Genomic DNA, 12,082 nt, shown 5'->3' with positions numbered 1-12,082 from the left:
ATTTAATCACTTTCAAGTACAGATAAATTCAAAACATTTCCAAATCTGAAACTTTTTCTTTGCCAGTCCTGGGGCTTGAACTCAGGGCCTGAGCACTGTCCTTGGGCTTTCTCAAGGGTAGAGCTCTACCACTTGAGCCACAGCACCATTTCCAGCTTTTTCTGTGTATGTGGTACCAAGGAACTGAACCCAGGTCTTCATGTATGCTAGGCAAGCACTCTACCACTAGGCCAAATTCTCGGCCCCAAATCTGAAACTTTTATGTGCTGACATGACACTACAAGTGGAACATTCTATATCACAAAATTTTGTTTCATGCAAAATAAATTTTATCTGTCTGTCCGTTCCTCTTTCTGTCTGTCTGTCTGTCTGCCTGTCTGCCTGCCTGCCTGCCTATCCATCTATCTTATCTATCAATCTATCAATCAATCAATCATCAGCTATGTGACCTGTTCTTGAGCTCTTTAGCTCATGGCTATCACCCTACCCCTGAGCCACAGTGCCACTTCCCATTTTCAGATGGTTAATTGGAGATTAGAGTCTCATGAACTTTGGTGCCCAAACTGGCTTTGAACTCAGATCTCAGCCTCCTGAGTAGCTAGTATTACAGGTATGAGCCATGGTGCTGGTATAAATATTTAAATATTTAATATTTGTTTAGTAATTTAGATACTATTTAAAATACTGTTTAAATTTGTCTTCATGTTGTATGTGAATTTTGTGTTTTGACTTGAGTCCCATCCTCAAGGTACTATGTCATGAGATAGATACATATATTCCAGAATCTACAATACTTCTGGTCCCAAAGATTTTGGATTAGAGAAACAGTCTGTATGTGTTATAAGCCAGTACTTTTCTCATGGATATCTATTTTTCCCTTGTATGAAGGACTAGGTCATAATGTTTCTGAAAAGAATCACTAAATTTACTTCTGTGTAGGAAGAGGAACATCTGTATTCATACAACAAATGGATGTGGCCTGGTTTTCCTGTGAAATATCGAACTCTTGCCAAGACTGTATCAAAATGAGTTTATTAATAATTTCAAATGCCTTGAATCCACCTAAAAATACACTGGCCTGTCTATAAAGTGAGGTAGCAGTGGAAGGTGCTTTTGTGTTTTCCTTGTGTGAAGTCTAAAAATTTGGCCAAGAATAGCTAAAACCTTTTTCCTAATTGTGAAACTGAGTCTGAAATTTGCAATAATTCTCAACAAGGAGAAATGAACACAGGTCTATGTGAAGAAGAAAGAAGTGAACACTTACAAATATCCTCTAGATGTTCTATTTTGCGCGCACACACACACACACACACACATATTTTTTTTTTTTTTTTTTGTGGGTCATGGGGCTGGAATTCTGGGCCTGGGCACTGTCCCTGAGCTCTTCAGCTCAAGGCTACTGCCCTACCCCTAGAGCCACAGCCCCATTTCCCATTTTCTGGTGATTAATTGGAGATAAGAGACTCAAGGTCTTTTGTTCCCGGGCTGGCTTTGAACCTTGATCCTCAGATCTCAGCCTTCTGAGTAGTTAGGATTACAGGCATGAGGCACCATGCCCCTGGCTTCTATTTATAATATTATCCACTTTATATAAATATAATTATAGAAATGATGAAGAAAAATTAGATGAGGTGCTGTTGTTAGGAAATAATTTCATAAGCACATTTTGATAAAAATGGTAAATGAAATTTGATGAATATTAGATAATTTGAGTCACTGAAATTGTTTTAAAATGTGGATTTTCTTTTATAAAAGATTATAAATACCCTGGCTTACTGTATTCAAATGTCTAATTTTACAAACATCAAAGATTACATTTTGCTCATTGTATGGTGTAAGTACTGATTTAATATAGAAAATAAAGCTGGGCATGGTGGTACACTTTAATCTTAGAACTCAGGAGACTGAAGCAGGTGGATAATGAGTTTGGGATCAACCTTTGCTACATAGGGATCTACAGGTATCAAGAAAAGAAAGAGGGAGGAAGAGTAGGACAGAGGGGATAGTTAGAAAAGATTTTGTCTTCTACAGTAACTACTAAAAAAGAATGATGTTAAAATGTTGCATGTCTATAAAACACACTATAAAATAATAAAAACAGTTTAATACAAAAAAATGAAGGAAAAGAGAACCAAAGAATAGAGTGCAATGGGATAAATAGAAAACAGAAAAAAATATGCTAGACTCAAATCCTATGGTGTTATGAACAAGTAAATGCAAATAGACTAAGGGGATTTGGCCTATTGCTAGATCATGTGCTGTGTAAAGATTTTAATCTTTACTAAGTCTTCTTTTAAGAAGATAGTATCTACAAACCTGATACTAATGTGGAACACAGTGGCTTTAAACTAAGAAACGTTACTAGAAGTAGGAGTGTGCTCTACAAGATTCAGTTAAATAGAAAGATATTCCTAATATATATGTACCTAAATTACTTAAATATATACAGCAAAAGTGGACTATACTAGGAGAGTAAAACGGGCAAGTCCTCTATTCTAATTGTGGACTTAAGAAGTTGCTCTCCTAGAGCAATAGAACAAACATACCAAAAAAAAAATCAGTAAAGAAGGGAGCATTGATCCTTATCTCAAGCCAACAGTTAGAACTCAAAATAGATGAAAGATTTAAACCTAAAAGGTAATACTACAAAACTACAGGGAAATACTCATGAGCTGTTACTGAAATTTTTTGCCGGTCCTGGGGTTTTTGAACCTCAAGGCCTAGGTGCTGTCCCTGAGTCTCTTTGTGCTCAAGGCTAACGCTCTAACACTTGAGCCATAACACTACTTCTGGCAGTTTATTGGCAGTAAGAGTCTCACAGACTTTTCGGAATGGCCTTGACCTGTGATCCTCAGATCTCAGCCTCCTGAGTAGCGAGGGTTGTTAAAGTGTGAGTCACCAGCACATCCAGCTACTGAAATTTTCTTAAGAGTACCAACAATAAGGTAAAAATCAGCATACTGGATTTCATAAGCATTAAAAATCTAAAGGAAGGAATCTACAGTCTCTAACATATAAAGACATCTTTAAAAACAAAACTCAGTTAAGGGCCGGGAGTTTGGCCTAGTGGTAGAGTGCTTGCCTAGCATGAATGAAGACCCGGGTTTGATTCCTCAGTACCACATACATAGCAAAAAGCCAGAAGTGGTGCTGAGGCTCAAGCGGTAGAGTGCTAGCCTTGAGAAAGTCTAAGGACAGTGCTCAAGCCCTGAGCTCAAGCCCAGGACTGGCAAAAAAAAACAAAAACAAAAACAAAACTCAGTTAAAAGTAGAATAGTCATACGAAAGGATGGTCAGCACTGTTACCCAGAAAGTGCACATTAGAATAACAGATAACAGTCATCACAGTGTTTTTAGAAGTAAAATTTTTAGAAGGTAAAAAGTTCCAGTGTCTATGAGGATGTGGAGCAAATGGAAAGCAGGGAAAATAAAAGGGTACCACCTCTGTAGGAAATTGGAAGTTCCTTAGAAATTGCCGCATAACCCAGCAGCTTTATTCTAGGTATTTTTCCCAACAGAAATGAAGACATTAACTCCATAAAAAGATTTATACAAGAAGGTTCATGATGGGCCAGGAGTTTGGCCTAGTGGTTAAAGTGCTTGCCTAGCATGCATGAAGACCAAGGTTCGATTCCTCGGTACCACATACATAGAAAAAAGCCAGAAGTGGTGCTGAGGCTCAAGTGGTAGAGCTCTAGCCTTGAGAAAGTCCAAGGACAGTGCTCAGGCCCGCTCCCGCCCAGGACTGGCAAAAAAAAAAAAAAAGGTTCATGATAAATTTATTTATATTTAAAAAAAACTGGAAACAACCTAAATGTTCATTCACAGCTGAGTGAGGAAAATCTGGTTTATCTGTTAAGTAGAATACTCGTAAACAATAACCAGTGATATAACCACATGGGTTATTATCTTGCTGAGTAAAATTATGATGCTGAGTAAAATTACATGCTGAAGAATACATACTACTTCTGTGAAAACAAATTAAAATCTGTGACTTGTAATTATAATAATAAGTGTAGTGACATATTTACTTCTTTCAAAGATAGAATGATGTGAATTTTGACTAAATATATAGAGGGTTCATGAGTCATTTCTATAATTAATTTGCTCCTTGAAATGGTTTTTGGAGGTAAATAGCACATGAGTGACTGATAGAATGTCTGAGGTCTTTTCTCCTCCATGAGTACATCTTGAACGATATATTTGTAGAACATCTAATGTGTGATATGAAAATGATATTAGTTAATATTCAACCTCCTATTCCTCTACTCTCATCTAGCAGTATATGAGGCTAAATAAATTTCTCCAACCAAAATTGCCTTTAAGGTTTGGTGTCTCCTCATTAATATATGGATATTTTAAGTTGAATTATCTTATTGATGTGGGAAAGTTGTTCATTATAAACAATTATTTTAACAGTTTTATTGAGATACAATTTATGTAATACAGAGCAAATCTTTTAAGTGCATATAATTTGCTGTTAAATATATTGACAATTATATATACAGTTGTATATCTTAGGAAGCTTTACAACTCCCCCAAACTTGTACATCGCTCTCTTTAGTCCTGATTTTCTGTATCTCTTTAACCTTGGAAATATTAAGTGAAGATACAAATTGTATCTGTAATGAGTATGCAGATGTATGTAGCATTTAAGAGGTCCTATAACCAATCTGCCAGGGACACCAAGGAATTGATGACCTTATCAGCTTACTAATATGATATGAACAGAAATAGACTAAAGTTATTCTTTTATTTTCTCTGGAGGAAGAGCTTATTAGGTAAATAATAAAGTAGATTCAGTTAATAAAGAAAATTAAAATAGAATTCAAAGAAATCAAAGTATATGTACTCAATGCAATGACAATTGGCAATAAAATTAATTAAAGCTTATCCTGGGGAGATAATAGTCCTTTAGCAGTACAATAGTTTATTAACATAAAAGAGCTCTTGCATTGACTTCATGAAGAGACACATGAACTCATAGTTCAATTTATAACATTTTTTCTTATGGTAATACAATAATGTTATAATCCATTATTGATATTTTAAATAATGGTGAAATCTGATGTGTTTGAAATGGTAAACAGAATGAATATAAACAGAAAGATTCAGCGTTTTGGGCAATACAGTAAAAAAAGTTAAAAAGAATTTAGAAAGGTTTAGTCAAGCCAACACTTAGCTACTCAGGAGTCCGAGATCTGAAGATTGCAGTTTGAAGCCAGCCCAAGCAGGGAAGTCTCTGAGACTCTTAGGTCTAATCAGCTACCTCAACCCCTCAAAAAAAAAAAAAAAGCCCAAAATCGAGATGTGGCTGAAGTAGTAGAAATAATAGAATGTTAGCCTTAAGCAAAAACAAGCTTGGGGATAGTGTCCAGACCCCGAGTTCAAGCCACAGAACTGCCCCCCCCATCTCACTCCCCCCCCGCCCTGAAAAGATTTAGTCTAATGGTACAAAATGGCTCACTTAGAACTTTGGCTAATCCTCATTAAACCGTTCCTCGGATTTTTGAATAGGTAAATATTAGAAGTTTCTACAGAGCTGCCAAGTAGGGACTTTATTTTTCCAAATGTTGAGTTTATTACTTTGTAATATGTGTACATTGTTTTCGGCTACAAAGTACAAACTATTTTTTCAAAAGTTCAGATTATTAAAATAGGTACCTTATTTTAGTATTTATTATTTATATAATCTCCTAAGAATTTAAAAGGAAAATCAAACATCCTTGCTTACCTAAAATTTTCAAACTAAATATTTGCAAAATATAACACTAAGCATCCAAAAATAGAAAAATAAACTCATATAAGTAATACTGGCTATTCAGCTATTTTCCTGCAACTTCAAACTTACCCTTCTAAGCTTTGTAATATAAAGCAGTAGTCTTATAAACTAATTGTCTCTTTTTTACTTGATTGCCTATTACATTCTGCTTAACATTAATGGACCAGGCCGGGAGTTTGGCCTAGTGATAGAATACTTGCACTAGCCTACATGGAGACTCTGGTTTGATTCTTTGGTACCACATACATAGAAAGCCGGAAGTGGTGCTGTGGCTTAAAGTGTAGAGCACTGGCCTTGAGGAAAGCCCAAGGACAGTGCTCAGGCCCTGAATTCAGTCCCTAGGGCTGGCTAAATAAATAAATATTAATGGACAATAGGAAGATAAGAGACAGGAATTTTTTTAAAAAATTTTGAATAATAACTAATAGAAGGGTTACAGTTATATTCACCAGATAGAAGGTGCATTACTTCATAAACATTTGTACCCTTTCTCATGTTTTTGTCCCCATTTCCCTCCATCCACTCTCTCCCCTCCTCTTGTTTCCCCCCCTTCCCTTACCTATTTCAAATAAACAAATAAACATATATACAATATACCAGATAACAAGGTAAGATACTGTAGTAATATGAGAATAACCAAGGGACAACAAGAGATGAGAATCACACATTATATAGCTCTTGTTTCCTTATCTTGGAGGTCCTTTCATTTAGCCTCATCCTATATGGCCTTATGGTTTTGAGCTGTTGTAATCCTCTGCTAGGAGAGTCCTACATGTGTACTAATTATTACAAATGAAGGAAACCACTGGGTCTGGCTTGCTTCACTTAATATGATTTTTTCCAAGTCTTTCCATTTCCTTGCAAATGGGGCAACGAGACAGGAATTTTCTTATTACTTTCTCTTTCAGAATCTTCACAGCAACAAGATTTTCTTCTGGCACGACCAGGGGTAGCAAATAGCTCAAATGTGCAGTTTTTGTATGCTCAGAATCATTTTTACCACTTACCTTTAGAGAAAACCAGCACCACCCAAGTCATTTCCTCCTCAGAGATCCTTGTCTAGGCTTTGCAAGAACCCTTCTGAAGGATATTGGGATTTAGTGTCCTAACAGTGCCTCCTTAGTGTTTTTCATCTTAGTTTTATATGATTTCTCTCTATTTTACTTCCAATTCCTTGTGTTTTTCTCAAGTCTAGGGCCAGTAGTTGCTTCTTGTGTAATTACTTCTATAATAATCTCTATCCTTAATTTTGTCTTTTTGATTCACCAGTTTCTTACTAGCAATTTATATTAAATTCTGTTAAAATTGAAAGTGTAGCATTTGTCTTTTGACTAAACTCTGCTTATAATACAGATCACTGTGATAGACCTCTGCTCACCAGAGCACTGGAAGATTGCATTAGGCTACCTTCACTTAGTGGTGATTGATTGCTAAGCTTTTGATCCCAGAGTTGTTTAAACATGTGTCTTTATTATTGTCTACTTTTCTTCTTTCAAAAATGGGACATGAACATGTTTGGTTTTGTATTTCTTATCTCAAGTTGGTGATGTATGTTTTCTGTGTCTTTGGTTCTTTGAACAGGATTTGTATACACTGTGTGCTCAATAAGTAATTAAAGAACATGCTTGTCAATATTATCTGGGGGGAAAAGCCATAACATTATTTTAATAAAGAAAATAAACCAGGAGCAATTGCTCATACCTGGAATCCTAACTACTCAGGAGGCTGAGGTCTGAAGATCGCAGTCCAAAGCCAGCCCCAGCACTGCAAAGCCAAGAGACTCTCATGGCCATGTAATCACTAGAAAACTAGTGACTGCGATCTGAGGATCAAGCATGGGCACAAAAGGACCTGAGACTCTTATCTCCAATTAACCCCTAGAAAAAATGGAAAATGGGGCTTGGTTCAATGGTAGGGCGGTATCCTTGAGCTAAAGAGCTCGGGGACAATGCCCAGGCCCAAGGATAGGATGGTAGCCTTGAGCTGAAGAGCTCAGGGATAGCACCCAGGCCAGAGTTCAAGCCCCATGACCAATTATTATTATTATTACTATTGTTATTTTATTTTATTTTGACAAGCTTTGACATCCTGAAAGTTTCTTCAAAAGTGAATTTTGTTGTTGTTGTTTGTTTGTTTGTTTGTTTGTTTTGCCAGTTCTGGGCTTGAGGTCAGGGCTTGAGCACTGTCCTTGGACTTGAAGCTCTACCCCTTGAGCTTCAGCACCAATTCTCACTTTTTTCTATGTATGTGGTACTGAGTAGAACCCAGGTCATCGTGCATGCTAGGCCCAACTCCCGGCCCCCAAAAGTGAATTATTTAAACCAAATCTTAATGTAGCATCAGAGTTTTATTTGGATATCTCTCCAGAAGTCTCATACTTCAGTCTTGATGGATCCTTTCCAGCTCAGTTATTTCTGAGATTGAAGATGTTCATTCTGTTTAGGTTGCCACATCTCTGCCTATTATGCCTTAATTCTAGTTAAGACTTCTAGCTTCTCTTCCTCTTCTATCTCCACTTTCCCTTAGTGTTCCTTTATTATTAGTTCTTAAGGGTGTCCTGGACTAGGGGGTCATGCAGAGGGTCATATAGGACTTCTGGTTTTATTGATTACATATATATATATATGAATTGTATGTATTATATACATATACCCATGTACATCACACTTTGATTTCCCCCTCCCCCTTACACTAGGAATGTCTGTTGTAGATATTTTATGTAAGATCAGTCATACAGTATTTATCTTCTTGTGCCTGAGTTTCCCGTTTATGTTCCTAAGTTTCATCCACATCATAGCATATTAGATCCTGTGGTGGTAGAATAGAATAGTATTCTATTATATCTGTATGCAACCCTTGCTTACACATTTTTCTTTCCTTGCTGGATGGGTTTTTGCCACCTTTTGGTTATTATGAATAATATTGTTACTAGTATTGATGTTTAATTGTATGAGTCTTTCTTCAGTTCTTTTGAGTATATCCCTAGGAGTAGAATTGTTGGGTCACATGGTTATCCTTCAACTTTTTGTGTTTGGTATTCGAGATTGAGCCCAAGGCCTCATAACATAAGGAAGAACTCTATCTTTTAAGCTATTTCCTCATTCCCAGCTACTCTTCCTTTTCTTTTTTTCTGAGATAGGGTCTCACTAACTTTCCTCAGCTGACCTAGAACTAATCTTAACTGTTAATGCCTCTGGAGTAGATTATTAACCTCATTTATTAGTCATTTGTGTATCTCTGGTACAATGAATATTCAGTACTTTTGCGTATTTTTAAATAGGTGCTTATTTTTCATTTGTCTTCATGGGTATTCTTTGAATTCTTCATTCCATTAGTTAGTTAAAATTGTTTAATTTCCACATATTTGTGAATTTTTCAGTTTTCCTTTTGTTTGATTTCTAGTTTCATTCCAAGTGACTAGAAAAGGATTCTATTATGTGGTTTCATCTTTTTTTTTTCGTTAGTCATGGGCCTTGAACTCTCTGGACCTGAATGTTGTCCCTGAGCTCTTCAGCTCAAGCCTACCACCCTATCTCTTGAGCTACAGCACCACTTCCAGTTTCTAGTCTCTCGGACTTTAGTGCCAGGCTTTGAACCGCAGTCCTCACATTCTCAGCTTCTTGAGTAGCTAGGATTACAGGGCATGAGCCACCATTCCCGGCAGATTTCATCTTTTAATAAAACTTGGGTAGGGAGTGTAACTCCATAGTTCAGTGATAGAGCACTTGCCTAATACGCCCAGAGTTGTAGATTTGAGCTTTCAGACTACAAGGAAGAGAGGGAAGGAGACAGAGAAGGTATAAGAAAAAGAAGAAGGAAAGAAAACTTACTAAGACATATTTTTGTGGCCTTTTGATTTATCCTGGAGTATGATCCATGTACGCTTGAGAAGAGTGAAGAATGTGTATTCTGTTGTTAGGTAGAGTGTTCTATAGGTGACCGTTAGATCTCATCTACTAGGTATATAGTGTTCTAGTTCTCTATTTCTTTATTGATGTTCTGTCTGGTTCTACTATCCAGTATTGAAAATGGGGGCATTGAAGTTTCCAGTTTGCACTTTAGAACAGTTTATTCGCTTTTCAGATCTATAATTATTTTTTAGTATATTTTCCGTCTCATTCGTTAGGTATGAATATTTTTATAGTTGTTACAAATAGTATTGAACCTCTTATGTAATGTTCTTTCTTATGTCCTCTTTTTTGATCATTTTATTTTATTCTGTTTCACAGAAACTTAGGTGCCCCAATTCTCCTTTGGTTATTATTATTGTCAAGTATCTTTTAAAAATTATTTTACTTTTAATTCTTTGTTATGCCTAATATATTTCATATATATACACACATATGTATATATAATTTAACTGGATTAGTTCTTTCCCTTTTAAAAGTAGTCTGTCAGATTGTATTCTTTAATTAAAGAATTTAATCTATCTATATTGCAACTGATTGTTGATAGATGACCTACATTGTCCATTTAGCTATTTTTGTATAGCTGTCTTGTTTCTTACTCACTTTTTCTATTATTGGCATTTTATGTATTTGATGTTTGATGTAATTATTGATTCCCCCTCCCTTTTTTGTAATATTTTAGTTAATTTCTCATTGATCGCTTTGGGGATTACAATTAAAATGCTAACATTGAAATAACTCTTAGTTCTATTGTATATGAATACTCTGTTCCTATGTATCTATTTTTTAAAATGTATTTGGAGGGTTCATTTGCCTTTGAATCATAGAGTGAAAGGAAAAGGAATTACAGACCAAAGTACACTAGTGAAATTTTTTTCTTAATGTTGTTTATTTCACCCGAAAACTCTTCCTTTACAAATTGATGTAGAGCAGATTTTCTCCTCAGTTGTTTATCTGGAAATATCTTTAATTTCTCTTTAGTTTTTAAAGTATAGTTTTTGTGGGTATGGAATTTGCTAGCATTTCCTTTTTTCCTTCAGAACTTAAGTTTGCCATTCTTGGTCTTTATAGTTTGCAGCAGAGCAACATCAGCTGTTAATCTTACTGAGGAACCAGTTGTCCTGGTTCCCTGCTATTCCCCCAACTTTATCCTTCTCATAGCTGGCACACTATCTCTTGAGCTACACCTCCAATTCCAAATTGTTTCTCTTGACTGCTTCAAGATTTTTTTCTTTTGGGATTTCTACACTTTGAACATAAAGTGTCTAGATACGGATCTCTTTGTATTTATATTCTTTTTGGATTTTATTCAGATTCTTAAAAATACAAACATCTTTCATCAGGAAGGTTTTTTTTGTTGTTTTGTTTTGTTTTTTTGCCAGTCCTGGGCTTGGGCTCAGGGCCTGAGCACTGTCCTTGGACTTTCTCAAGGCTAACACTCTACCACTTGAGCCTCAGCACCACTTCCAGCTTTTTTCTAGTATGTGGTACCGAGGAATCGAACCCGGGTCTTCGTGCATGCTAGGCAAGCACTCTACCACTAGGCCAAACTCCTGGCCCCCATCAGGAAGTTTTTGGTCATTCTTTGTTCAAAACAAGTTTTGTCATCATTTTCACTTTTGTGATGTGATTATATTTGATGGTGTTCCAAATGTCTTTTCAGTTGTATTTGATTTTCTTCTTGTTCCTCAGAGTAGATATTTTGATTGTATTATCTTCATATTTGCTTCATTCTGCCTGCTGTAATCTCTTGTTGAATCCTTATAATTTTTTAGTTAGCTGAATTTTTTGTATGTTCTTTTGTAACTTATCTTTTTAATTGATACTTTCATTTTCTCCAACATTATTTTCCTTATTTCTTTCTGTTCTGAATATGGATTTATCTTATTTGGGGGAGCATACTTGATGTAGTGTCTTTTACTAATGATTCCAAATTCTGGATTTCCACAGGAATGATTTCTTTCTTTCCTTCCTTCCTTCCTTCTCTCTTTCTTTCTTTCTTTTTTTTTTTTTTATTTTTTTATTTTTGCCAGTCCTGGGCTTGGGCTCAGGGCCTGAGCACTGTCCTTGGACTTTCTCAAGGCTAGAGCTCTACCACTTGAGCCTCAGCACCAGCTTTTTTCTATGTATGTGGTACCAAGGAATCGAACCCGGGTCTTCATGCATGCTAGGCAAGCACTTTAACCACTAGGCCAAACTCCCGGCCCTATTTCTTTCTTTCTTTCTTTCTTTCTTTCTTTCTTTCTTTCTTTCTTTCTTTCTTTCTTTCTTTCTTCTTATTATTTTTTTTACAGTAATAATTTCTTAACCAGTGATTTTTTTATGGGATCTTGCTTTTGTTTTTGTGTGCTTTGTTAATTATTTATTGAGACCTGGACATTGTGAATAATTC

The 12,082-nt window shown here is 35.9% G+C and overlaps 1 protein-coding gene across 2 annotated transcripts in view; it reads left to right on the top strand.

Annotated features, from left to right (window-relative positions):
- The window catches only part of Cdk17 (cyclin dependent kinase 17), a 74,955-nt gene that overhangs the window by 27,528 nt on the left and 35,345 nt on the right, over positions 1 to 12,082 (top strand). The window contains exon 1 of one of the 2 annotated variants that reach the window (XM_090328441.1): positions 9,798 to 9,908. The exons of the other annotated variant lie outside the window; for it this stretch is intronic. The gene's annotated coding sequence lies outside the window, so the exon portion shown is untranslated. Of the gene's footprint in view, positions 1 to 9,797; positions 9,909 to 12,082 lie in introns of those variants that run through there. 2 annotated transcript variants of the gene reach the window in all.

Source organism: Megascapheus bottae, chromosome 2 (genome assembly GCF_031878675.1).
Source record: "Megascapheus bottae isolate mThoBot1 chromosome 2, mThoBot2.hap1, whole genome shotgun sequence".
Lineage (NCBI taxonomy): Eukaryota > Metazoa > Chordata > Mammalia > Rodentia > Geomyidae > Megascapheus > Megascapheus bottae.
Note: the sequence above shows the minus strand (reverse complement) of the source record. Positions and strands in the feature narration are given on the sequence as shown.